A 20,845-nucleotide genomic window follows, 5' to 3' on the forward strand; every position below is an offset into this window, starting at 1 on the left:
CCGCACCCGGGCCGTGCGTTATTTATTTATTCATTTATTAATTTTTCGGGTTTACGAAAAAAAAATACAAATAAAAAATTATTTCTTTTTTTCTCCCCTTCTCCATCCAGACGCTGCACTTTGAAAAGAGACAAACGTCGGAAAAAGATTGTTTTTCCAGCAGCAGACTTTCAGTGATTTTGGATCCATTTCACTGGGGAACGAATGGAAGAAGGTTCCCAGCAAGTCAGTGGGAGGGAGGGAGGGAGGCAGGCAGGCAGGCTGGCTGGCATGCAGGCTGGCAGAGAAGTGGACACTGCCCTTGGCTTCTCTGAGCAAGAAGAAAAATACAGAGTCCTTTTCCTTCTCTGCCCGCCCCGCCCGTCCCCGAACGGCCACGAACGGCCACGAACGGCCAAGCCTTATCTATAGGCCTTAGGCTGCAGGGGAGCAGTGTCCCCGGCAAGCGAGGGTGAGGGGCCGGCCATATCCGGTCAGGGAGCTGTCCAGGGCATCCTGGGCTGATTCCCAGCATCCCCTGGCTGCCAGGCTTTCTGGCCAGCCGTCTGGAAGCAGTGCGCAGGAAGGGGCGGGGCATGCAAATTCTAGAAAGAGGACAACGTGGGTATGCTAAGTGACGCCTGATGAGGCGACAGCCGAGGAGGACTCTGGGAGCCGGGAGAAGGCCTGAGGCCGGGGCCTCCTTTCCACCCAGACATACTGAGCCCTTGCTGGGAGTCGGAAAAAGAGGCGGAAAGGCGGCCAGCGACGGTGCGAGGGAAGAGCCAAGTCCGGGTGAGCCAGGTAGATTGCTTCGGGAGGCGTTGATTCTGAATGGGCCCGGGTTATCGCTTCTCGGCCTTTTGGCTAAGATCAAGTGTAGTATCTGTTCTTATCAGTTTAATATCTGATACGTCCTCTATCTGGGGACCATATATTAAATTGATTTTTGGAACAGGGAGATGGAATAGGAGCTTGCTCTGTCCACTCCACGCATCAACCTGGTATTGCAGTACCTCCAGGAATGGTGCACTTCCCCACCCGGGGAAAACAATGCTGTTGAAAAATAGACGAGAAAACGAGAGTAGCGCTCCACTACCAAACCCTGTAAAGTGGCGCTATTGTGTTTGCGTGTGAATAAAAGCAAACTGGTCACCGTGTCTTGCCTTATTCATGTATTTATTTGACTTATTTGCCGCACCCGGGCCGTGCGTTATTTATTTATTCATTTATTAATTTTTCGGGTTTACGAGAAAAAAAATACAAATAAAAAATTATTTCTTTTTTTCTCCCCTTCTCCATCCAGACGCTGCACTTTGAAAAGAGACAAACGTCGGAAAAAGATTGTTTTTCCAGCAGCAGACTTTCAGTGATTTTGGATCCATTTCACTGGGGAACGAATGGAAGAAGGTTCCCAGCAAGTCAGTGGGAGGGAGGGAGGAAGGGAGGGAGGCAGGCAGGCAGGCTGGCTGGCATGCAGGCTGGCAGAGAAGTGGACACTGCCCTTGGCTTCTCTGAGCAAGAAGAAAAATACAGAGTCCTTTTCCTTCTCTGCCCGCCCCGCCCGTCCCCGAACGGCCACGAACGGCCAAGCCTTATCTATAGGCCTTAGGCTGCAGGGGAGCAGTGTCCCCGGCAAGCGAGGGTGAGGGGCCGGCCATATCCGGTCAGGGAGCTGTCCAGGGCATCCTGGGCTGATTCCCAGCATCCCCTGGCTGCCAGGCTTTCTGGCCAGCCGTCTGGAAGCAGTGCGCAGGAAGGGGCGGGGCATGCAAATTCTAGAAAGAGGACAACGTGGGTATGCTAAGTGACGCCTGATGAGGCGACAGCCGAGGAGGACTCTGGGAGCCGGGAGAAGGCCTGAGGCCGGGGCCTCCTTTCCACCCAGACATACTGAGCCCTTGCTGGGAGTCGGAAAAAGAGGCGGAAAGGCGGCCAGCGACGGTGCGAGGGAAGAGCCAAGTCCGGGTGAGCCAGGTAGATTGCTTCGGGAGGCGTTGATTCTGAATGGGCCCGGGTTATCGCTTCTCGGCCTTTTGGCTAAGATCAAGTGTAGTATCTGTTCTTATCAGTTTAATATCTGATACGTCCTCTATCTGGGGACCATATATTAAATTGATTTTTGGAACAGGGAGATGGAATAGGAGCTTGCTCTGTCCACTCCACGCATCAACCTGGTATTGCAGTACCTCCAGGAATGGTGCACTTCCCCACCCGGGGAAAACAATGCTGTTGAAAAATAGACGAGAAAACGAGAGTAGCGCTCCACTACCAAACCCTGTAAAGTGGCGCTATTGTGTTTGCGTGTGAATAAAAGCAAACTGGTCACCGTGTCTTGCCTTATTCATGTATTTATTTGACTTATTTGCCGCACCCGGGCCGTGCGTTATTTATTTATTTATTTATTAATTTTTCGGGTTTACGAAAAAAAAATACAAATAAAAAATTATTTCTTTTTTTCTCCCCTTCTCCATCCAGACGCTGCACTTTGAAAAGAGACAAACGTCGGAAAAAGATTGTTTTTCCAGCAGCAGACTTTCAGTGATTTTGGATCCATTTCACTGGGGAACGAATGGAAGAAGGTTCCCAGCAAGTCAGTGGGAGGGAGGGAGGGAGGGAGGGAGGGAGGGAGGAAGGGAGGGAGGCAGGCAGGCAGGCTGGCTGGCATGCAGGCTGGCAGAGAAGTGGACACTGCCCTTGGCTTCTCTGAGCAAGAAGAAAAATACAGAGTCCTTTTCCTTCTCTGCCCGCCCCGCCCGTCCCCGAACGGCCACGAACGGCCAAGCCTTATCTATAGGCCTTAGGCTGCAGGGGAGCAGTGTCCCCGGCAAGCGAGGGTGAGGGGCCGGCCATATCCGGTCAGGGAGCTGTCCAGGGCATCCTGGGCTGATTCCCAGCATCCCCTGGCTGCCAGGCTTTCTGGCCAGCCGTCTGGAAGCAGTGCGCAGGAAGGGGCGGGGCATGCAAATTCTAGAAAGAGGACAACGTGGGTATGCTAAGTGACGCCTGATGAGGCGACAGCCGAGGAGGACTCTGGGAGCCGGGAGAAGGCCTGAGGCCGGGGCCTCCTTTCCACCCAGACATACTGAGCCCTTGCTGGGAGTCGGAAAAAGAGGCGGAAAGGCGGCCAGCGACGGTGCGAGGGAAGAGCCAAGTCCGGGTGAGCCAGGTAGATTGCTTCGGGAGGCGTTGATTCTGAATGGGCCCGGGTTATCGCTTCTCGGCCTTTTGGCTAAGATCAAGTGTAGTATCTGTTCTTATCAGTTTAATATCTGATACGTCCTCTATCTGGGGACCATATATTAAATTGATTTTTGGAACAGGGAGATGGAATAGGAGCTTGCTCTGTCCACTCCACGCATCAACCTGGTATTGCAGTACCTCCAGGAATGGTGCACTTCCCCACCCGGGGAAAACAATGCTGTTGAAAAATAGACGAGAAAACGAGAGTAGCGCTCCACTACCAAACCCTGTAAAGTGGCGCTATTGTGTTTGCGTGTGAATAAAAGCAAACTGGTCACCGTGTCTTGCCTTATTCATGTATTTATTTGACTTATTTGCCGCACCCGGGCCGTGCGTTATTTATTTATTCATTTATTAATTTTTCGGGTTTACGAAAAAAAAATACAAATAAAAAATTATTTCTTTTTTTCTCCCCTTCTCCATCCAGACGCTGCACTTTGAAAAGAGACAAACGTCGGAAAAAGATTGTTTTTCCAGCAGCAGACTTTCAGTGATTTTGGATCCATTTCACTGGGGAACGAATGGAAGAAGGTTCCCAGCAAGTCAGTGGGAGGGAGGGAGGAAGGGAGGGAGGCAGGCAGGCAGGCTGGCTGGCATGCAGGCTGGCAGAGAAGTGGACACTGCCCTTGGCTTCTCTGAGCAAGAAGAAAAATACAGAGTCCTTTTCCTTCTCTGCCCGCCCCGCCCGTCCCCGAACGGCCACGAACGGCCAAGCCTTATCTATAGGCCTTAGGCTGCAGGGGAGCAGTGTCCCCGGCAAGCGAGGGTGAGGGGCCGGCCATATCCGGTCAGGGAGCTGTCCAGGGCATCCTGGGCTGATTCCCAGCATCCCCTGGCTGCCAGGCTTTCTGGCCAGCCGTCTGGAAGCAGTGCGCAGGAAGGGGCGGGGCATGCAAATTCTAGAAAGAGGACAACGTGGGTATGCTAAGTGACGCCTGATGAGGCGACAGCCGAGGAGGACTCTGGGAGCCGGGAGAAGGCCTGAGGCCGGGGCCTCCTTTCCACCCAGACATACTGAGCCCTTGCTGGGAGTCGGAAAAAGAGGCGGAAAGGCGGCCAGCGACGGTGCGAGGGAAGAGCCAAGTCCGGGTGAGCCAGGTAGATTGCTTCGGGAGGCGTTGATTCTGAATGGGCCCGGGTTATCGCTTCTCGGCCTTTTGGCTAAGATCAAGTGTAGTATCTGTTCTTATCAGTTTAATATCTGATACGTCCTCTATCTGGGGACCATATATTAAATTGATTTTTGGAACAGGGAGATGGAATAGGAGCTTGCTCTGTCCACTCCACGCATCAACCTGGTATTGCAGTACCTCCAGGAATGGTGCACTTCCCCACCCGGGGAAAACAATGCTGTTGAAAAATAGACGAGAAAACGAGAGTAGCGCTCCACTACCAAACCCTGTAAAGTGGCGCTATTGTGTTTGCGTGTGAATAAAAGCAAACTGGTCACCGTGTCTTGCCTTATTCATGTATTTATTTGACTTATTTGCCGCACCCGGGCCGTGCGTTATTTATTTATTCATTTATTAATTTTTCGGGTTTACGAAAAAAAAATACAAATAAAAAATTATTTCTTTTTTTCTCCCCTTCTCCATCCAGACGCTGCACTTTGAAAAGAGACAAACGTCGGAAAAAGATTGTTTTTCCAGCAGCAGACTTTCAGTGATTTTGGATCCATTTCACTGGGGAACGAATGGAAGAAGGTTCCCAGCAAGTCAGTGGGAGGGAGGGAGGGAGGCAGGCAGGCAGGCTGGCTGGCATGCAGGCTGGCAGAGAAGTGGACACTGCCCTTGGCTTCTCTGAGCAAGAAGAAAAATACAGAGTCCTTTTCCTTCTCTGCCCGCCCCGCCCGTCCCCGAACGGCCACGAACGGCCAAGCCTTATCTATAGGCCTTAGGCTGCAGGGGAGCAGTGTCCCCGGCAAGCGAGGGTGAGGGGCCGGCCATATCCGGTCAGGGAGCTGTCCAGGGCATCCTGGGCTGATTCCCAGCATCCCCTGGCTGCCAGGCTTTCTGGCCAGCCGTCTGGAAGCAGTGCGCAGGAAGGGGCGGGGCATGCAAATTCTAGAAAGAGGACAACGTGGGTATGCTAAGTGACGCCTGATGAGGCGACAGCCGAGGAGGACTCTGGGAGCCGGGAGAAGGCCTGAGGCCGGGGCCTCCTTTCCACCCAGACATACTGAGCCCTTGCTGGGAGTCGGAAAAAGAGGCGGAAAGGCGGCCAGCGACGGTGCGAGGGAAGAGCCAAGTCCGGGTGAGCCAGGTAGATTGCTTCGGGAGGCGTTGATTCTGAATGGGCCCGGGTTATCGCTTCTCGGCCTTTTGGCTAAGATCAAGTGTAGTATCTGTTCTTATCAGTTTAATATCTGATACGTCCTCTATCTGGGGACCATATATTAAATTGATTTTTGGAACAGGGAGATGGAATAGGAGCTTGCTCTGTCCACTCCACGCATCAACCTGGTATTGCAGTACCTCCAGGAATGGTGCACTTCCCCACCCGGGGAAAACAATGCTGTTGAAAAATAGACGAGAAAACGAGAGTAGCGCTCCACTACCAAACCCTGTAAAGTGGCGCTATTGTGTTTGCGTGTGAATAAAAGCAAACTGGTCACCGTGTCTTGCCTTATTCATGTATTTATTTGACTTATTTGCCGCACCCGGGCCGTGCGTTATTTATTTATTCATTTATTAATTTTTCGGGTTTACGAAAAAAAAATACAAATAAAAAATTATTTCTTTTTTTCTCCCCTTCTCCATCCAGACGCTGCACTTTGAAAAGAGACAAACGTCGGAAAAAGATTGTTTTTCCAGCAGCAGACTTTCAGTGATTTTGGATCCATTTCACTGGGGAACGAATGGAAGAAGGTTCCCAGCAAGTCAGTGGGAGGGAGGGAGGGAGGCAGGCAGGCAGGCTGGCTGGCATGCAGGCTGGCAGAGAAGTGGACACTGCCCTTGGCTTCTCTGAGCAAGAAGAAAAATACAGAGTCCTTTTCCTTCTCTGCCCGCCCCGCCCGTCCCCGAACGGCCACGAACGGCCAAGCCTTATCTATAGGCCTTAGGCTGCAGGGGAGCAGTGTCCCCGGCAAGCGAGGGTGAGGGGCCGGCCATATCCGGTCAGGGAGCTGTCCAGGGCATCCTGGGCTGATTCCCAGCATCCCCTGGCTGCCAGTCTTTCTGGCCAGCCGTCTGGAAGCAGTGCGCAGGAAGGGGCGGGGCATGCAAATTCTAGAAAGAGGACAACGTGGGTATGCTAAGTGACGCCTGATGAGGCGACAGCCGAGGAGGACTCTGGGAGCCGGGAGAAGGCCTGAGGCCGGGGCCTCCTTTCCACCCAGACATACTGAGCCCTTGCTGGGAGTCGGAAAAAGAGGCGGAAAGGCGGCCAGCGACGGTGCGAGGGAAGAGCCAAGTCCGGGTGAGCCAGGTAGATTGCTTCGGGAGGCGTTGATTCTGAATGGGCCCGGGTTATCGCTTCTCGGCCTTTTGGCTAAGATCAAGTGTAGTATCTGTTCTTATCAGTTTAATATCTGATACGTCCTCTATCTGGGGACCATATATTAAATTGATTTTTGGAACAGGGAGATGGAATAGGAGCTTGCTCTGTCCACTCCACGCATCAACCTGGTATTGCAGTACCTCCAGGAATGGTGCACTTCCCCACCCGGGGAAAACAATGCTGTTGAAAAATAGAAAGTGGCGCTATTGTGTTTGCGTGTGAATAAAAGCAAACTGGTCACCGTGTCTTGCCTTATTCATGTATTTATTTGACTTATTTGCCGCACCCGGGCCGTGCGTTATTTATTTATTCATTTATTAATTTTTCGGGTTTACGAAAAAAAAATACAAATAAAAAATTATTTCTTTTTTTCTCCCCTTCTCCATCCAGACGCTGCACTTTGAAAAGAGACAAACGTCGGAAAAAGATTGTTTTTCCAGCAGCAGACTTTCAGTGATTTTGGATCCATTTCACTGGGGAACGAATGGAAGAAGGTTCCCAGCAAGTCAGTGGGAGGGAGGGAGGGAGGCAGGCAGGCAGGCTGGCTGGCATGCAGGCTGGCAGAGAAGTGGACACTGCCCTTGGCTTCTCTGAGCAAGAAGAAAAATACAGAGTCCTTTTCCTTCTCTGCCCGCCCCGAACGGCCACGAACGGCCAAGCCTTATCTATAGGCCTTAGGCTGCAGGGGAGCAGTGTCCCCGGCAAGCGAGGGTGAGGGGCCGGCCATATCCGGTCAGGGAGCTGTCCAGGGCATCCTGGGCTGATTCCCAGCATCCCCTGGCTGCCAGTCTTTCTGGCCAGCCGTCTGGAAGCAGTGCGCAGGAAGGGGCGGGGCATGCAAATTCTAGAAAGAGGACAACGTGGGTATGCTAAGTGACGCCTGATGAGGCGACAGCCGAGGAGGACTCTGGGAGCCGGGAGAAGGCCTGAGGCCGGGGCCTCCTTTCCACCCAGACATACTGAGCCCTTGCTGGGAGTCGGAAAAAGAGGCGGAAAGGCGGCCAGCGACGGTGCGAGGGAAGAGCCAAGTCCGGGTGAGCCAGGTAGATTGCTTCGGGAGGCGTTGATTCTGAATGGGCCCGGGTTATCGCTTCTCGGCCTTTTGGCTAAGATCAAGTGTAGTATCTGTTCTTATCAGTTTAATATCTGATACGTCCTCTATCTGGGGACCATATATTAAATTGATTTTTGGAACAGGGAGATGGAATAGGAGCTTGCTCTGTCCACTCCACGCATCAACCTGGTATTGCAGTACCTCCAGGAATGGTGCACTTCCCCACCCGGGGAAAACAATGCTGTTGAAAAATAGACGAGAAAACGAGAGTAGCGCTCCACTACCAAACCCTGTAAAGTGGCGCTATTGTGTTTGCGTGTGAATAAAAGCAAACTGGTCACCGTGTCTTGCCTTATTCATGTATTTATTTGACTTATTTGCCGCACCCGGGCCGTGCGTTATTTATTTATTCATTTATTAATTTTTCGGGTTTACGAAAAAAAAATACAAATAAAAAATTATTTCTTTTTTTCTCCCCTTCTCCATCCAGACGCTGCACTTTGAAAAGAGACAAACGTCGGAAAAAGATTGTTTTTCCAGCAGCAGACTTTCAGTGATTTTGGATCCATTTCACTGGGGAACGAATGGAAGAAGGTTCCCAGCAAGTCAGTGGGAGGGAGGGAGGGAGGCAGGCAGGCAGGCTGGCTGGCATGCAGGCTGGCAGAGAAGTGGACACTGCCCTTGGCTTCTCTGAGCAAGAAGAAAAATACAGAGTCCTTTTCCTTCTCTGCCCGCCCCGCCCGTCCCCGAACGGCCACGAACGGCCAAGCCTTATCTATAGGCCTTAGGCTGCAGGGGAGCAGTGTCCCCGGCAAGCGAGGGTGAGGGGCCGGCCATATCCGGTCAGGGAGCTGTCCAGGGCATCCTGGGCTGATTCCCAGCATCCCCTGGCTGCCAGTCTTTCTGGCCAGCCGTCTGGAAGCAGTGCGCAGGAAGGGGCGGGGCATGCAAATTCTAGAAAGAGGACAACGTGGGTATGCTAAGTGACGCCTGATGAGGCGACAGCCGAGGAGGACTCTGGGAGCCGGGAGAAGGCCTGAGGCCGGGGCCTCCTTTCCACCCAGACATACTGAGCCCTTGCTGGGAGTCGGAAAAAGAGGCGGAAAGGCGGCCAGCGACGGTGCGAGGGAAGAGCCAAGTCCGGGTGAGCCAGGTAGATTGCTTCGGGAGGCGTTGATTCTGAATGGGCCCGGGTTATCGCTTCTCGGCCTTTTGGCTAAGATCAAGTGTAGTATCTGTTCTTATCAGTTTAATATCTGATACGTCCTCTATCTGGGGACCATATATTAAATTGATTTTTGGAACAGGGAGATGGAATAGGAGCTTGCTCTGTCCACTCCACGCATCAACCTGGTATTGCAGTACCTCCAGGAATGGTGCACTTCCCCACCCGGGGAAAACAATGCTGTTGAAAAATAGACGAGAAAACGAGAGTAGCGCTCCACTACCAAACCCTGTAAAGTGGCGCTATTGTGTTTGCGTGTGAATAAAAGCAAACTGGTCACCGTGTCTTGCCTTATTCATGTATTTATTTGACTTATTTGCCGCACCCGGGCCGTGCGTTATTTATTTATTCATTTATTAATTTTTCGGGTTTACGAAAAAAAAATACAAATAAAAAATTATTTCTTTTTTTCTCCCCTTCTCCATCCAGACGCTGCACTTTGAAAAGAGACAAACGTCGGAAAAAGATTGTTTTTCCAGCAGCAGACTTTCAGTGATTTTGGATCCATTTCACTGGGGAACGAATGGAAGAAGGTTCCCAGCAAGTCAGTGGGAGGGAGGGAGGGAGGCAGGCAGGCAGGCTGGCTGGCATGCAGGCTGGCAGAGAAGTGGACACTGCCCTTGGCTTCTCTGAGCAAGAAGAAAAATACAGAGTCCTTTTCCTTCTCTGCCCGCCCCGCCCGTCCCCGAACGGCCACGAACGGCCAAGCCTTATCTATAGGCCTTAGGCTGCAGGGGAGCAGTGTCCCCGGCAAGCGAGGGTGAGGGGCCGGCCATATCCGGTCAGGGAGCTGTCCAGGGCATCCTGGGCTGATTCCCAGCATCCCCTGGCTGCCAGTCTTTCTGGCCAGCCGTCTGGAAGCAGTGCGCAGGAAGGGGCGGGGCATGCAAATTCTAGAAAGAGGACAACGTGGGTATGCTAAGTGACGCCTGATGAGGCGACAGCCGAGGAGGACTCTGGGAGCCGGGAGAAGGCCTGAGGCCGGGGCCTCCTTTCCACCCAGACATACTGAGCCCTTGCTGGGAGTCGGAAAAAGAGGCGGAAAGGCGGCCAGCGACGGTGCGAGGGAAGAGCCAAGTCCGGGTGAGCCAGGTAGATTGCTTCGGGAGGCGTTGATTCTGAATGGGCCCGGGTTATCGCTTCTCGGCCTTTTGGCTAAGATCAAGTGTAGTATCTGTTCTTATCAGTTTAATATCTGATACGTCCTCTATCTGGGGACCATATATTAAATTGATTTTTGGAACAGGGAGATGGAATAGGAGCTTGCTCTGTCCACTCCACGCATCAACCTGGTATTGCAGTACCTCCAGGAATGGTGCACTTCCCCACCCGGGGAAAACAATGCTGTTGAAAAATAGAAAGTGGCGCTATTGTGTTTGCGTGTGAATAAAAGCAAACTGGTCACCGTGTCTTGCCTTATTCATGTATTTATTTGACTTATTTGCCGCACCCGGGCCGTGCGTTATTTATTTATTCATTTATTAATTTTTCGGGTTTACGAAAAAAAAATACAAATAAAAAATTATTTCTTTTTTTCTCCCCTTCTCCATCCAGACGCTGCACTTTGAAAAGAGACAAACGTCGGAAAAAGATTGTTTTTCCAGCAGCAGACTTTCAGTGATTTTGGATCCATTTCACTGGGGAACGAATGGAAGAAGGTTCCCAGCAAGTCAGTGGGAGGGAGGGAGGGAGGCAGGCAGGCAGGCTGGCTGGCATGCAGGCTGGCAGAGAAGTGGACACTGCCCTTGGCTTCTCTGAGCAAGAAGAAAAATACAGAGTCCTTTTCCTTCTCTGCCCGCCCCGAACGGCCACGAACGGCCAAGCCTTATCTATAGGCCTTAGGCTGCAGGGGAGCAGTGTCCCCGGCAAGCGAGGGTGAGGGGCCGGCCATATCCGGTCAGGGAGCTGTCCAGGGCATCCTGGGCTGATTCCCAGCATCCCCTGGCTGCCAGTCTTTCTGGCCAGCCGTCTGGAAGCAGTGCGCAGGAAGGGGCGGGGCATGCAAATTCTAGAAAGAGGACAACGTGGGTATGCTAAGTGACGCCTGATGAGGCGACAGCCGAGGAGGACTCTGGGAGCCGGGAGAAGGCCTGAGGCCGGGGCCTCCTTTCCACCCAGACATACTGAGCCCTTGCTGGGAGTCGGAAAAAGAGGCGGAAAGGCGGCCAGCGACGGTGCGAGGGAAGAGCCAAGTCCGGGTGAGCCAGGTAGATTGCTTCGGGAGGCGTTGATTCTGAATGGGCCCGGGTTATCGCTTCTCGGCCTTTTGGCTAAGATCAAGTGTAGTATCTGTTCTTATCAGTTTAATATCTGATACGTCCTCTATCTGGGGACCATATATTAAATTGATTTTTGGAACAGGGAGATGGAATAGGAGCTTGCTCTGTCCACTCCACGCATCAACCTGGTATTGCAGTACCTCCAGGAATGGTGCACTTCCCCACCCGGGGAAAACAATGCTGTTGAAAAATAGACGAGAAAACGAGAGTAGCGCTCCACTACCAAACCCTGTAAAGTGGCGCTATTGTGTTTGCGTGTGAATAAAAGCAAACTGGTCACCGTGTCTTGCCTTATTCATGTATTTATTTGACTTATTTGCCGCACCCGGGCCGTGCGTTATTTATTTATTCATTTATTAATTTTTCGGGTTTACGAAAAAAAAATACAAATAAAAAATTATTTCTTTTTTTCTCCCCTTCTCCATCCAGACGCTGCACTTTGAAAAGAGACAAACGTCGGAAAAAGATTGTTTTTCCAGCAGCAGACTTTCAGTGATTTTGGATCCATTTCACTGGGGAACGAATGGAAGAAGGTTCCCAGCAAGTCAGTGGGAGGGAGGGAGGGAGGCAGGCAGGCAGGCTGGCTGGCATGCAGGCTGGCAGAGAAGTGGACACTGCCCTTGGCTTCTCTGAGCAAGAAGAAAAATACAGAGTCCTTTTCCTTCTCTGCCCGCCCCGCCCGTCCCCGAACGGCCACGAACGGCCAAGCCTTATCTATAGGCCTTAGGCTGCAGGGGAGCAGTGTCCCCGGCAAGCGAGGGTGAGGGGCCGGCCATATCCGGTCAGGGAGCTGTCCAGGGCATCCTGGGCTGATTCCCAGCATCCCCTGGCTGCCAGTCTTTCTGGCCAGCCGTCTGGAAGCAGTGCGCAGGAAGGGGCGGGGCATGCAAATTCTAGAAAGAGGACAACGTGGGTATGCTAAGTGACGCCTGATGAGGCGACAGCCGAGGAGGACTCTGGGAGCCGGGAGAAGGCCTGAGGCCGGGGCCTCCTTTCCACCCAGACATACTGAGCCCTTGCTGGGAGTCGGAAAAAGAGGCGGAAAGGCGGCCAGCGACGGTGCGAGGGAAGAGCCAAGTCCGGGTGAGCCAGGTAGATTGCTTCGGGAGGCGTTGATTCTGAATGGGCCCGGGTTATCGCTTCTCGGCCTTTTGGCTAAGATCAAGTGTAGTATCTGTTCTTATCAGTTTAATATCTGATACGTCCTCTATCTGGGGACCATATATTAAATTGATTTTTGGAACAGGGAGATGGAATAGGAGCTTGCTCTGTCCACTCCACGCATCAACCTGGTATTGCAGTACCTCCAGGAATGGTGCACTTCCCCACCCGGGGAAAACAATGCTGTTGAAAAATAGAAAGTGGCGCTATTGTGTTTGCGTGTGAATAAAAGCAAACTGGTCACCGTGTCTTGCCTTATTCATGTATTTATTTGACTTATTTGCCGCACCCGGGCCGTGCGTTATTTATTTATTCATTTATTAATTTTTCGGGTTTACGAAAAAAAAATACAAATAAAAAATTATTTCTTTTTTTCTCCCCTTCTCCATCCAGACGCTGCACTTTGAAAAGAGACAAACGTCGGAAAAAGATTGTTTTTCCAGCAGCAGACTTTCAGTGATTTTGGATCCATTTCACTGGGGAACGAATGGAAGAAGGTTCCCAGCAAGTCAGTGGGAGGGAGGGAGGGAGGCAGGCAGGCAGGCTGGCTGGCATGCAGGCTGGCAGAGAAGTGGACACTGCCCTTGGCTTCTCTGAGCAAGAAGAAAAATACAGAGTCCTTTTCCTTCTCTGCCCGCCCCGCCCGTCCCCGAACGGCCACGAACGGCCAAGCCTTATCTATAGGCCTTAGGCTGCAGGGGAGCAGTGTCCCCGGCAAGCGAGGGTGAGGGGCCGGCCATATCCGGTCAGGGAGCTGTCCAGGGCATCCTGGGCTGATTCCCAGCATCCCCTGGCTGCCAGTCTTTCTGGCCAGCCGTCTGGAAGCAGTGCGCAGGAAGGGGCGGGGCATGCAAATTCTAGAAAGAGGACAACGTGGGTATGCTAAGTGACGCCTGATGAGGCGACAGCCGAGGAGGACTCTGGGAGCCGGGAGAAGGCCTGAGGCCGGGGCCTCCTTTCCACCCAGACATACTGAGCCCTTGCTGGGAGTCGGAAAAAGAGGCGGAAAGGCGGCCAGCGACGGTGCGAGGGAAGAGCCAAGTCCGGGTGAGCCAGGTAGATTGCTTCGGGAGGCGTTGATTCTGAATGGGCCCGGGTTATCGCTTCTCGGCCTTTTGGCTAAGATCAAGTGTAGTATCTGTTCTTATCAGTTTAATATCTGATACGTCCTCTATCTGGGGACCATATATTAAATTGATTTTTGGAACAGGGAGATGGAATAGGAGCTTGCTCTGTCCACTCCACGCATCAACCTGGTATTGCAGTACCTCCAGGAATGGTGCACTTCCCCACCCGGGGAAAACAATGCTGTTGAAAAATAGAAAGTGGCGCTATTGTGTTTGCGTGTGAATAAAAGCAAACTGGTCACCGTGTCTTGCCTTATTCATGTATTTATTTGACTTATTTGCCGCACCCGGGCCGTGCGTTATTTATTTATTCATTTATTAATTTTTCGGGTTTACGAAAAAAAAATACAAATAAAAAATTATTTCTTTTTTTCTCCCCTTCTCCATCCAGACGCTGCACTTTGAAAAGAGACAAACGTCGGAAAAAGATTGTTTTTCCAGCAGCAGACTTTCAGTGATTTTGGATCCATTTCACTGGGGAACGAATGGAAGAAGGTTCCCAGCAAGTCAGTGGGAGGGAGGGAGGGAGGCAGGCAGGCAGGCTGGCTGGCATGCAGGCTGGCAGAGAAGTGGACACTGCCCTTGGCTTCTCTGAGCAAGAAGAAAAATACAGAGTCCTTTTCCTTCTCTGCCCGCCCCGCCCGTCCCCGAACGGCCACGAACGGCCAAGCCTTATCTATAGGCCTTAGGCTGCAGGGGAGCAGTGTCCCCGGCAAGCGAGGGTGAGGGGCCGGCCATATCCGGTCAGGGAGCTGTCCAGGGCATCCTGGGCTGATTCCCAGCATCCCCTGGCTGCCAGGCTTTCTGGCCAGCCGTCTGGAAGCAGTGCGCAGGAAGGGGCGGGGCATGCAAATTCTAGAAAGAGGACAACGTGGGTATGCTAAGTGACGCCTGATGAGGCGACAGCCGAGGAGGACTCTGGGAGCCGGGAGAAGGCCTGAGGCCGGGGCCTCCTTTCCACCCAGACATACTGAGCCCTTGCTGGGAGTCGGAAAAAGAGGCGGAAAGGCGGCCAGCGACGGTGCGAGGGAAGAGCCAAGTCCGGGTGAGCCAGGTAGATTGCTTCGGGAGGCGTTGATTCTGAATGGGCCCGGGTTATCGCTTCTCGGCCTTTTGGCTAAGATCAAGTGTAGTATCTGTTCTTATCAGTTTAATATCTGATACGTCCTCTATCTGGGGACCATATATTAAATTGATTTTTGGAACAGGGAGATGGAATAGGAGCTTGCTCTGTCCACTCCACGCATCAACCTGGTATTGCAGTACCTCCAGGAATGGTGCACTTCCCCACCCGGGGAAAACAATGCTGTTGAAAAATAGACGAGAAAACGAGAGTAGCGCTCCACTACCAAACCCTGTAAAGTGGCGCTATTGTGTTTGCGTGTGAATAAAAGCAAACTGGTCACCGTGTCTTGCCTTATTCATGTATTTATTTGACTTATTTGCCGCACCCGGGCCGTGCGTTATTTATTTATTCATTTATTAATTTTTCGGGTTTACGAAAAAAAAATACAAATAAAAAATTATTTCTTTTTTTCTCCCCTTCTCCATCCAGACGCTGCACTTTGAAAAGAGACAAACGTCGGAAAAAGATTGTTTTTCCAGCAGCAGACTTTCAGTGATTTTGGATCCATTTCACTGGGGAACGAATGGAAGAAGGTTCCCAGCAAGTCAGTGGGAGGGAGGGAGGGAGGAAGGGAGGGAGGCAGGCAGGCAGGCTGGCTGGCATGCAGGCTGGCAGAGAAGTGGACACTGCCCTTGGCTTCTCTGAGCAAGAAGAAAAATACAGAGTCCTTTTCCTTCTCTGCCCGCCCCGAACGGCCACGAACGGCCAAGCCTTATCTATAGGCCTTAGGCTGCAGGGGAGCAGTGTCCCCGGCAAGCGAGGGTGAGGGGCCGGCCATATCCGGTCAGGGAGCTGTCCAGGGCATCCTGGGCTGATTCCCAGCATCCCCTGGCTGCCAGTCTTTCTGGCCAGCCGTCTGGAAGCAGTGCGCAGGAAGGGGCGGGGCATGCAAATTCTAGAAAGAGGACAACGTGGGTATGCTAAGTGACGCCTGATGAGGCGACAGCCGAGGAGGACTCTGGGAGCCGGGAGAAGGCCTGAGGCCGGGGCCTCCTTTCCACCCAGACATACTGAGCCCTTGCTGGGAGTCGGAAAAAGAGGCGGAAAGGCGGCCAGCGACGGTGCGAGGGAAGAGCCAAGTCCGGGTGAGCCAGGTAGATTGCTTCGGGAGGCGTTGATTCTGAATGGGCCCGGGTTATCGCTTCTCGGCCTTTTGGCTAAGATCAAGTGTAGTATCTGTTCTTATCAGTTTAATATCTGATACGTCCTCTATCTGGGGACCATATATTAAATTGATTTTTGGAACAGGGAGATGGAATAGGAGCTTGCTCTGTCCACTCCACGCATCAACCTGGTATTGCAGTACCTCCAGGAATGGTGCACTTCCCCACCCGGGGAAAACAATGCTGTTGAAAAATAGACGAGAAAACGAGAGTAGCGCTCCACTACCAAACCCTGTAAAGTGGCGCTATTGTGTTTGCGTGTGAATAAAAGCAAACTGGTCACCGTGTCTTGCCTTATTCATGTATTTATTTGACTTATTTGCCGCACCCGGGCCGTGCGTTATTTATTTATTCATTTATTAATTTTTCGGGTTTACGAAAAAAAAATACAAATAAAAAATTATTTCTTTTTTTCTCCCCTTCTCCATCCAGACGCTGCACTTTGAAAAGAGACAAACGTCGGAAAAAGATTGTTTTTCCAGCAGCAGACTTTCAGTGATTTTGGATCCATTTCACTGGGGAACGAATGGAAGAAGGTTCCCAGCAAGTCAGTGGGAGGGAGGGAGGGAGGAAGGGAGGGAGGCAGGCAGGCAGGCTGGCTGGCATGCAGGCTGGCAGAGAAGTGGACACTGCCCTTGGCTTCTCTGAGCAAGAAGAAAAATACAGAGTCCTTTTCCTTCTCTGCCCGCCCCCGAACGGCCACGAACGGCCAAGCCTTATCTATAGGCCTTAGGCTGCAGGGGAGCAGTGTCCCCGGCAAGCGAGGGTGAGGGGCCGGCCATATCCGGTCAGGGAGCTGTCCAGGGCATCCTGGGCTGATTCCCAGCATCCCCTGGCTGCCAGTCTTTCTGGCCAGCCGTCTGGAAGCAGTGCGCAGGAAGGGGCGGGGCATGCAAATTCTAGAAAGAGGACAACGTGGGTATGCTAAGTGACGCCTGATGAGGCGACAGCCGAGGAGGACTCTGGGAGCCGGGAGAAGGCCTGAGGCCGGGGCCTCCTTTCCACCCAGACATACTGAGCCCTTGCTGGGAGTCGGAAAAAGAGGCGGAAAGGCGGCCAGCGACGGTGCGAGGGAAGAGCCAAGTCCGGGTGAGCCAGGTAGATTGCTTCGGGAGGCGTTGATTCTGAATGGGCCCGGGTTATCGCTTCTCGGCCTTTTGGCTAAGATCAAGTGTAGTATCTGTTCTTATCAGTTTAATATCTGATACGTCCTCTATCTGGGGACCATATATTAAATTGATTTTTGGAACAGGGAGATGGAATAGGAGCTTGCTCTGTCCACTCCACGCATCAACCTGGTATTGCAGTACCTCCAGGAATGGTGCACTTCCCCACCCGGGGAAAACAATGCTGTTGAAAAATAGAAAGTGGCGCTATTGTGTTTGCGTGTGAATAAAAGCAAACTGGTCACCGTGTCTTGCCTTATTCATGTATTTATTTGACTTATTTGCCGCACCCGGGCCGTGCGTTATTTATTTATTCATTTATTAATTTTTCGGGTTTACGAAAAAAAAATACAAATAAAAAATTATTTCTTTTTTTCTCCCCTTCTCCATCCAGACGCTGCACTTTGAAAAGAGACAAACGTCGGAAAAAGATTGTTTTTCCAGCAGCAGACTTTCAGTGATTTTGGATCCATTTCACTGGGGAACGAATGGAAGAAGGTTCCCAGCAAGTCAGTGGGAGGGAGGGTGGGAGGGAGGGAGGCAGGCAGGCTGGCTGGCATGCAGGCTGGCAGAGAAGTGGACACTGCCCTTGGCTTCTCTGAGCAAGAAGAAAAATACAGAGTCCTTTTCCTTCTCTGCCCGCCCCGAACGGCCACGAACGGCCAAGCCTTATCTATAGGCCTTAGGCTGCAGGGGAGCAGTGTCCCCGGCAAGCGAGGGTGAGGGGCCGGCCATATCCGGTCAGGGAGCTGTCCAGGGCATCCTGGGCTGATTCCCAGCATCCCCTGGCTGCCAGTCTTTCTGGCCAGCCGTCTGGAAGCAGTGCGCAGGAAGGGGCGGGGCATGCAAATTCTAGAAAGAGGACAACGTGGGTATGCTAAGTGACGCCTGATGAGGCGACAGCCGAGGAGGACTCTGGGAGCCGGGAGAAGGCCTGAGGCCGGGGCCTCCTTTCCACCCAGACATACTGAGCCCTTGCTGGGAGTCGGAAAAAGAGGCGGAAAGGCGGCCAGCGACGGTGCGAGGGAAGAGCCAAGTCCGGGTGAGCCAGGTAGATTGCTTCGGGAGGCGTTGATTCTGAATGGGCCCGGGTTATCGCTTCTCGGCCTTTTGGCTAAGATCAAGTGTAGTATCTGTTCTTATCAGTTTAATATCTGATACGTCCTCTATCTGGGGACCATATATTAAATTGATTTTTGGAACAGGGAGATGGAATAGGAGCTTGCTCTGTCCACTCCACGCATCAACCTGGTATTGCAGTACCTCCAGGAATGGTGCACTTCCCCACCCGGGGAAAACAATGCTGTTGAAAAATAGACGAGAAAACGAGAGTAGCGCTCCACTACCAAACCCTGTAAAGTGGCGCTATTGTGTTTGCGTGTGAATAAAAGCAAACTGGTCACCGTGTCTTGCCTTATTCATGTATTTATTTGACTTATTTGCCGCACCCGGGCCGTGCGTTATTTATTTATTCATTTATTAATTTTTCGGGTTTACGAAAAAAAAATACAAATAAAAAATTATTTCTTTTTTTCTCCCCTTCTCCATCCAGACGCTGCACTTTGAAAAGAGACAAACGTCGGAAAAAGATTGTTTTTCCAGCAGCAGACTTTCAGTGATTTTGGATCCATTTCACTGGGGAACGAATGGAAGAAGGTTCCCAGCAAGTCAGTGGGAGGGAGGGAGGGAGGCAGGCAGGCAGGCTGGCTGGCATGCAGGCTGGCAGAGAAGTGGACACTGCCCTTGGCTTCTCTGAGCAAGAAGAAAAATACAGAGTCCTTTTCCTTCTCTGCCCGCCCCGCCCGTCCCCGAACGGCCACGAACGGCCAAGCCTTATCTATAGGCCTTAGGCTGCAGGGGAGCAGTGTCCCCGGCAAGCGAGGGTGAGGGGCCGGCCATATCCGGTCAGGGAGCTGTCCAGGGCATCCTGGGCTGATTCCCAGCATCCCCTGGCTGCCAGTCTTTCTGGCCAGCCGTCTGGAAGCAGTGCGCAGGAAGGGGCGGGGCATGCAAATTCTAGAAAGAGGACAACGTGGGTATGCTAAGTGACGCCTGATGAGGCGACAGCCGAGGAGGACTCTGGGAGCCGGGAGAAGGCCTGAGGCCGGGGCCTCCTTTCCACCCAGACATACTGAGCCCTTGCTGGGAGTCGGAAAAAGAGGCGGAAAGGCGGCCAGCGACGGTGCGAGGGAAGAGCCAAGTCCGGGTGAGCCAGGTAGATTGCTTCGGGAGGCGTTGATTCTGAATGGGCCCGGGTTATCGCTTCTCGGCCTTTTGGCTAAGATCAAGTGTAGTATCTGTTCTTATCAGTTTAATATCTGATACGTCCTCTATCTGGGGACCATATATTAAATTGATTTTTGGAACAGGGAGATGGAATAGGAGCTTGCTCTGTCCACTCCACGCATCAACCTGGTATTGCAGTACCTCCAGGAATGGTGCACTTCCCCACCCGGGGAAAACAATGCTGTTGAAAAATAGACGAGAAAACGAGAGTAGCGCTCCACTACCAAACCCTGTAAAGTGGCGCTATTGTGTTTGCGTGTGAATAAAAGCAAACTGGTCACCGTGTCTTGCCTTATTCATGTATTTATTTGACTTATTTGCCGCACCCGGGCCGTGCGTTATTTATTTATTCATTTATTAATTTTTCGGGTTTACGAAAAAAAAATACAAATAAAAAATTATTTCTTTTTTTCTCCCCTTCTCCATCCAGACGCTGCACTTTGAAAAGAGACAAACGTCGGAAAAAGATTGTTTTTCCAGCAGCAGACTTTCAGTGATTTTGGATCCATTTCACTGGGGAACGAATGGAAGAAGGTTCCCAGCAAGTCAGTGGGAGGGAGGGAGGGAGGCAGGCAGGCAGGCTGGCTGGCATGCAGGCTGGCAGAGAAGTGGACACTGCCCTTGGCTTCTCTGAGCAAGAAGAAAAATACAGAGTCCTTTTCCTTCTCTGCCCGCCCCGCCCGTCCCCGAACGGCCACGAACGGCCAAGCCTTATCTATAGGCCTTAGGCTGCAGGGGAGCAGTGTCCCCGGCAAGCGAGGGTGAGGGGCCGGCCATATCCGGTCAGGGAGCTGTCCAGGGCATCCTGGGCTGATTCCCAGCATCCCCTGGCTGCCAGTCTTTCTGGCCAGCCGTCTGGAAGCAGTGCGCAGGAAGGGGCGGGGCATGCAAATTCTAGAAAGAGGACAACGTGGGTATGCTAAGTGACGCCTGATGAGGCGACAGCCGAGGAGGACTCTGGGAGCCGGGAGAAGGCCTGAGGCCGGGGCCTCCTTTCCACCCAGACATACTGAGCCCTTGCTGGGAGTCGGAAAAAGAGGCGGAAAGGCGGCCAGCGACGGTGCGAGGGAAGAGCCAAGTCCGGGTGAGCCAGGTAGATTGCTTCGGGAGGCGTTGATTCTGAATGGGCCCGGGTTATCGCTTCTCGGCCTTTTGGCTAAGATCAAGTGTAGTATCTGTTCTTATCAGTTTAATATCTGATACGTCCTCTATCTGGGGACCATATATTAAATTGATTTTTGGAACAGGGAGATGGAATAGGAGCTTGCTCTGTCCACTCCACGCATCAACCTGGTATTGCAGTACCTCCAGGAATGGTGCACTTCCCCACCCGGGGAAAACAATGCTGTTGAAAAATAGAAAGTGGCGCTATTGTGTTTGCGTGTGAATAAAAGCAAACTGGTCACCGTGTCTTGCCTTATTCATGTATTTATTTGACTTATTTGCCGCACCCGGGCCGTGCGTTATTTATTTATTCATTTATTAATTTTTCGGGTTTACGAAAAAAAAATACAAATAAAAAATTATTTCTTTTTTTC

The 20,845-nt window shown here is 52.0% G+C and overlaps 18 non-coding genes across 18 annotated transcripts; all 18 read left to right on the forward strand.

Moving 5' to 3' along the window:
* Window positions 1-826: 826 nt before the first annotated feature.
* LOC144764163 (U2 spliceosomal RNA) lies at window positions 827-1,017 on the forward strand. The gene has a single exon (XR_013596358.1). It is a non-coding gene; the product is annotated as a U2 spliceosomal RNA (small nuclear RNA).
* Window positions 1,018-1,999: 982 nt separating this feature from the next.
* On the forward strand, window positions 2,000-2,190 carry LOC144764164 (U2 spliceosomal RNA). Its single transcript, XR_013596359.1, has one exon. It is a non-coding gene; the product is annotated as a U2 spliceosomal RNA (small nuclear RNA).
* A 1,001-nt stretch (window positions 2,191-3,191) lies between these two features.
* Window positions 3,192-3,382, forward strand: LOC144764165 (U2 spliceosomal RNA). Its single transcript, XR_013596360.1, has one exon. It is a non-coding gene; the product is annotated as a U2 spliceosomal RNA (small nuclear RNA).
* Window positions 3,383-4,363: 981 nt separating this feature from the next.
* Window positions 4,364-4,554, forward strand: LOC144764167 (U2 spliceosomal RNA). Its single transcript, XR_013596361.1, has one exon. It is a non-coding gene; the product is annotated as a U2 spliceosomal RNA (small nuclear RNA).
* Window positions 4,555-5,527: 973 nt separating this feature from the next.
* On the forward strand, window positions 5,528-5,718 carry LOC144764169 (U2 spliceosomal RNA). Its single transcript, XR_013596363.1, has one exon. It is a non-coding gene; the product is annotated as a U2 spliceosomal RNA (small nuclear RNA).
* Window positions 5,719-6,691: 973 nt separating this feature from the next.
* On the forward strand, window positions 6,692-6,882 carry LOC144764170 (U2 spliceosomal RNA). Its single transcript, XR_013596364.1, has one exon. It is a non-coding gene; the product is annotated as a U2 spliceosomal RNA (small nuclear RNA).
* Window positions 6,883-7,806: 924 nt separating this feature from the next.
* Window positions 7,807-7,997, forward strand: LOC144764171 (U2 spliceosomal RNA). Its single transcript, XR_013596365.1, has one exon. It is a non-coding gene; the product is annotated as a U2 spliceosomal RNA (small nuclear RNA).
* A 973-nt stretch (window positions 7,998-8,970) lies between these two features.
* Window positions 8,971-9,161, forward strand: LOC144764172 (U2 spliceosomal RNA). The gene has a single exon (XR_013596366.1). It is a non-coding gene; the product is annotated as a U2 spliceosomal RNA (small nuclear RNA).
* A 973-nt stretch (window positions 9,162-10,134) lies between these two features.
* On the forward strand, window positions 10,135-10,325 carry LOC144764173 (U2 spliceosomal RNA). The gene has a single exon (XR_013596367.1). It is a non-coding gene; the product is annotated as a U2 spliceosomal RNA (small nuclear RNA).
* A 924-nt stretch (window positions 10,326-11,249) lies between these two features.
* On the forward strand, window positions 11,250-11,440 carry LOC144764174 (U2 spliceosomal RNA). The gene has a single exon (XR_013596368.1). It is a non-coding gene; the product is annotated as a U2 spliceosomal RNA (small nuclear RNA).
* Window positions 11,441-12,413: 973 nt separating this feature from the next.
* Window positions 12,414-12,604, forward strand: LOC144764175 (U2 spliceosomal RNA). Its single transcript, XR_013596369.1, has one exon. It is a non-coding gene; the product is annotated as a U2 spliceosomal RNA (small nuclear RNA).
* Window positions 12,605-13,538: 934 nt separating this feature from the next.
* On the forward strand, window positions 13,539-13,729 carry LOC144764176 (U2 spliceosomal RNA). Its single transcript, XR_013596370.1, has one exon. It is a non-coding gene; the product is annotated as a U2 spliceosomal RNA (small nuclear RNA).
* Window positions 13,730-14,663: 934 nt separating this feature from the next.
* LOC144764177 (U2 spliceosomal RNA) lies at window positions 14,664-14,854 on the forward strand. The gene has a single exon (XR_013596371.1). It is a non-coding gene; the product is annotated as a U2 spliceosomal RNA (small nuclear RNA).
* A 975-nt stretch (window positions 14,855-15,829) lies between these two features.
* Window positions 15,830-16,020, forward strand: LOC144764178 (U2 spliceosomal RNA). Its single transcript, XR_013596372.1, has one exon. It is a non-coding gene; the product is annotated as a U2 spliceosomal RNA (small nuclear RNA).
* A 976-nt stretch (window positions 16,021-16,996) lies between these two features.
* LOC144764180 (U2 spliceosomal RNA) lies at window positions 16,997-17,187 on the forward strand. The gene has a single exon (XR_013596374.1). It is a non-coding gene; the product is annotated as a U2 spliceosomal RNA (small nuclear RNA).
* A 928-nt stretch (window positions 17,188-18,115) lies between these two features.
* On the forward strand, window positions 18,116-18,306 carry LOC144764181 (U2 spliceosomal RNA). Its single transcript, XR_013596375.1, has one exon. It is a non-coding gene; the product is annotated as a U2 spliceosomal RNA (small nuclear RNA).
* A 973-nt stretch (window positions 18,307-19,279) lies between these two features.
* Window positions 19,280-19,470, forward strand: LOC144764183 (U2 spliceosomal RNA). The gene has a single exon (XR_013596376.1). It is a non-coding gene; the product is annotated as a U2 spliceosomal RNA (small nuclear RNA).
* Window positions 19,471-20,443: 973 nt separating this feature from the next.
* On the forward strand, window positions 20,444-20,634 carry LOC144764184 (U2 spliceosomal RNA). The gene has a single exon (XR_013596377.1). It is a non-coding gene; the product is annotated as a U2 spliceosomal RNA (small nuclear RNA).
* The last annotated feature ends 211 nt before the right edge of the window (window positions 20,635-20,845 follow it).

This window comes from Lissotriton helveticus, chromosome 6, assembly GCF_964261635.1.
Source record: "Lissotriton helveticus chromosome 6, aLisHel1.1, whole genome shotgun sequence".
Lineage (NCBI taxonomy): Eukaryota > Metazoa > Chordata > Amphibia > Caudata > Salamandridae > Lissotriton > Lissotriton helveticus.